Source organism: Vombatus ursinus, unplaced genomic scaffold (genome assembly GCF_900497805.2).
Source record: "Vombatus ursinus unplaced genomic scaffold, bare-nosed wombat genome assembly UNPS02004746.1, whole genome shotgun sequence".
NCBI classification, from domain to species: domain Eukaryota; kingdom Metazoa; phylum Chordata; class Mammalia; order Diprotodontia; family Vombatidae; genus Vombatus; species Vombatus ursinus.
This window is the reverse complement of record NW_020944524.1, coordinates 31,099-35,829: the sequence shown is the minus strand read 5'-3', so window position 1 is coordinate 35,829 and position 4,731 is coordinate 31,099. Positions and strand designations below refer to the sequence as shown.

General features: G+C 36.7%; 1 pseudogene; it reads left to right on the top strand.

Annotated features, from left to right (window-relative positions):
• The first annotated feature begins 3,039 nt into the window (after positions 1-3,039).
• Positions 3,040-4,423, top strand: LOC114027646 (annotated as a pseudogene).
• The last annotated feature ends 308 nt before the right edge of the window (positions 4,424-4,731 follow it).

Below are 4,731 nucleotides of genomic sequence, written 5' to 3'. Positions count from 1 at the left end.
TCATGCCTTTTGTGCCTGGGGTTCTGGGTCTTGCAATTTGCCTTCTGAACTGGGGCTGGTGGCCTCACTGCTTGCCTGCTGAGCCAGGACCAAGGGGCTTTGGTTCTTAAGCTGTGCTGCAGCTAAGGGCCTCCAGCTGCCTTGCAGCCCAGTGTAGACAGTGTCCACTATAAAACCCATTAAAAAAAAGTGTTGACTAATTTTTTAAAAGGACATAATTCAAGTACATGCACTGTTTCCTCTTCTAGTTTGCTAAGACTATTGACCAAAGCCTAACATGATCCTAACATGATGCCTAGAACACTCTTCCTCCACTGTTCTAATTACTGACCTCCCTGGCTTCCTTTAAGTCTCAACTAAAATCTCACCACCTACAGGAAGCCTTCTTCAACCGCTCTTAATTCCAGAGCTTTTCTCCTTTTAATTATTTCCTACTTATCCTGTGTATAGCTTGCTTTGGGCATATATTTTTTGCATATTGTCATCCTCATTAGATTGTAAGCCCCTTAATCCAGGCACTGTCTTTTGCCTCTCTTTGTATATCCAGAGTTTAGCAGAGTGGCATAGTAAGCACTTAATTGTTTATTGATTGATTGATGATCCATTTATCCTTCTGTCTCTCTATATAGCTGAATAGACTGAATAGACTGAATAGACTTTAGTTTCTCCTAAATATGTTATTAATCCTTTATCAGCTTTTCACAGTATCTAACATTCCTAAATTTTTCAATTAAGTATTTTGTGTTCTCCTTATTCCTTTTTAAAAATTCTAAATGTGTTCTCCCCCCCCCCCGCCCCCGCCATAAGTTAGCATTTATTACTTAAGTTGAAGGACATGTTATAAAGGGGGTGGGGGAGAGCCCTAGGGGAGAGGGAAGCAGGGCGGAGACATGGAGATAAAAGCCTTTCCTCTGTGTCTGCTCTTTATTTCTCATGTGGTAGAGGGGATACAAATTGTTTCATTGCTCAATTATGGTAGTAAAAATAAAACCCAGTCCTAGAGAAAAAAGGGAGGAGAAAGAATGTTTAAAACTTCTTGAAAATTTTGAGGAAAGGGCTAAAAAGAAAAATAAGAAATTATGGAAACAAAACCCATATTGAAAGAGAAAGGGAGAAATTGAGAGATATAACGAAAATGTTTGTCCGCATTAATTTGGAGAAACAGCTAGAAAAGTAACTAAGTAAAACAGGATACACCTGGTCTTATCTGGTTTTGCTAATAGAAGTTAGTTAAGTAGAACAAAAGATTCCATAAATTGAAACAATCTCTAAAAGTAACTAAGTGAAATGGGATTAAGTTGGTCTTATCTTGTTTTGCTGTTAGAAGTTAGTAAATAGGACAAAGGATAAACTTTGCTTAGAGGGTGCATGCTTAATAGGCTTATAAATATTAGCTTCTGCACCTCCAGGAGGGACTAAAATGTCATTTTCTGAACATGGGATGCATGAAGAAGGAAGGAGAGACATGTCAAGGAGTAGATGTGCAATAGGTGGTACTGCAAAGTTGTACACTGTGGAGTAGTTAGCCAATGAGGAAACAGAGGAGGGACTTTCTGGCCAGGATTAGAGATAAATTGTGAACTCCTGCTTTGGTACAGTGTGTCCCTAGTCCATAGGACACCCATGTTTGCAACTGCATAATAAACTGGGCTTTTAACTTCATCCCTCTTGAGTATGAACGAATTATTTCTCACAGTGACCCTAAACAAGTTACTTAATACTTAGTGTTCTAGACAATTTCTTTTAAGTTGGAGAGAAGGTGTGAACCTCTAATGATAAAGGGAGTTTCCTCACTTGGCACTTACTAATAGAAGGACATTTTATGGATATGCCTGACTGCATGAAAGTGAGAATTTTTTCAAACTAACAAAAGCTAATTTAAAAAATAGGACAGGGAAAACATGGCAAGTATGCAAGGTAAAATATGACATCTAAAATATTAACTTTTTTTTTAAAAAGAAAAAAACTATTAATCAATTGAAAAAATATCAGCCTTACCATTAACCAATGCATGTTAAAAAACAATCCTGGGGGACTAAGGGGGCATTTTGGGATTTTCTACTCAGCTCTGGTCTTTTCATCAAGAAGACTAGGAAGTCATATATTTTATTAAAGATCCATTTTACCTCCTTCTACATTATACTCAGTTTTAGAGGGCAGATTATTCTTATTTGTCAGCCTGCCTTCTTTGACATTTGGAATAACACATTCCAAGCTCTCCCTCCATTTTTTTAGTGGTGGCTCCATAATCCTGTGTGATCCTGAGTCTGGCATGTTGGTATTTAAGTTCTTTCTTCCTGTTTGCTGTATTTTTTTCCTTGACTTGAGAATTCTTGATTTGGCTTTGATATTCCTGACATTTCATTTTAAAGTTTTTCACTCCCCCTCCCCCGGAGGTACTCGTGGATTTTTTTTTAAATTTCTTCTTTACTCTCTCATTCTAAGATATCTAGGTGATTTTCTTTCATTATTTCTTGGAATTTGATTTTTTTTGTTCACGCTTTTCAGGTGATTCTTAAGTTTTTTCTCCTTAATCTGTTTTCAGAAGGTGATCTTTCTACAAAATATTTCACATTTACTTCAATTTTTTCAGTCTTTTGACTTTGTTTTATTATTTCTTGATGTATCATGGCATCACTAGCTTCCATTTGCCCAGTTCTAATTTTCAAGGAGTTATTTTGTTCAGAAAGATTTTATACTTCTTTTTTCCAACCTGTTAATTCTCTTTTCATATATCCCTTCCAACTCTCTTCTTTTCTCATTTTTCATTTTCTCTTCTGTTCTCATTTGTTTTTAAAAAATCAATTTTAGCTCTTTTTTTTTGAAACTCTTATAATTCTTCTACGAGTTTTTGTTGGATCCGAGCTACATTTTTCTTTTAAGCTTTGCTTGTAGATATTTCAGAGTTTTTTTTTCCTCTTCTATGTTTGTGTCTTGAGCTTCCCTGACAGCATAGTCACTTAATAAAAATCCTAAAAGAAGTAGGGGGAAGCTGCTGTGTAATTACTTCTAGGAACTGAGGTAGCTACATGTCCCAAAATGCCAGATTACCTAAACACCCATCAGCAGAAAACCAAAGAGGAGGAGAAGGATGATAAACCCATCTGAGCACTGGATGAAGGTCATATTGCCTGGTTGAAAACTTATGGCCAAAGCATTTATTCTAGACAAATCAACAAGTAGAAGATGACATCTAGCAACTTTTTAAGAAAATCAATAAGCTTACTGGCATTAAAGAGTCAAACACTGGCCTGGCTCCCCCAGCTCTTTGGGATTTGGTGCAGATAAATAGACCCTTCAGAGTGAACAGTCACTACAGGCTACAAGGTGTACAAAGATAATCAATGCTGATTCAGAGGATCCAAGATACATTATCAATGTGAAGCAGTTTGCTAAGTTTGTGGTGGATCTCAGTGATCAGGTTGCACCTACTGACATTGAAGAAGGAATGAGAGTTGGTGTGCCCAGAAGCAAGTATCAAATTCATATTCCCCTGTCTCCCAAGATTGACCTAACAGTTACCATAATGTATTTGGAAGAAAAACCTGATGTCACATACAGTGATGTTGGTGGTTGCAAAGAACATATTGAGAAGCTAAGAGAAGTAATTAAAACCCTGCTGCTTCATCTGGAGAGGTTTATTAACCTTGAAATTGAATCTCCCAAAGTTCTTTTTGGTCCCCTAGAAACAGAAAAGACTCTTTGTGCTCATGCTGTTGCTAACAGGACAGATGCCTGCTTCATCTGAGTTACTGGATCTGAACTTGTGCAGAAATATGTTGGAGAGGGGGCTCGAATGGTCGATGAGCTCTTTGAAATGGCCAGAACCAAAAAGGCCTGCCTTATATTCTCTGATGAAATTTATGCTGTTGGAGGTGCTCGTTTTGATGAGGGAGCTGGGGGTGACAATGAAATGCAACGAACCATGTTGTAACTTATCAAACAGCTGAATGGATTTGATTCTTGAGGTAATATTAAAGTACTGATGGCCACCAACAGACCTGATACTTTGGACCCAGCATTGATGAGGCCTGGGAGGCTGGATAGAAAGATTGAATTTAACTTACCTGATCTGGAGGGTCAGACACATATTTTCAAGATTCATGCTCATTCAATGAGTGTCAAAAGAGATACAAGATTTGAGTTGTTAACATGGTTGTATCTCAGTAGCACTGGTGCTGAAATCAGAAGTGTTTGCATTGAAGCAGGGATATTTGCAATCAGAGTGTAATGAAAAATTACCACTGAGAAAGATTTCTTGGAAGCTGTGAATAAAGTCATCAAATCATATGCCAAATTCAGTGCTACCCCCTGTTATATGACATACAACCAATCATTGGAAATTTCCAAGATATATTGCTTCTTGTTAATTGGAATAATTTGTTCTTATAAAGAAAAATCTCAGTTACATAGACCTGTTTAATGATCATAAGTAGTACTTAATATACAAATAAACTTTTTCCAAAGTTAAAAAAAATCCTAAAACCCTTAAAATAGGTAGTTAAATCTAGTGATTAGGAGGGAAAATAGTTTTACAATAATAGTGCAAACAAAAATCTAATTACATGTTGAGAAAATTCTTTCACAGTATCAGGAGGGAGATAGGCAAAGAAGTTGTTTTCTGAAATGTTTTCAGACACAGTTTGAGGGAACTCATTTATTTGACATTTATCTTCTTAGTACAAATAGACCTCAGTATGAATAGTCTGTAATTTCACTGGTAAAGTTAAT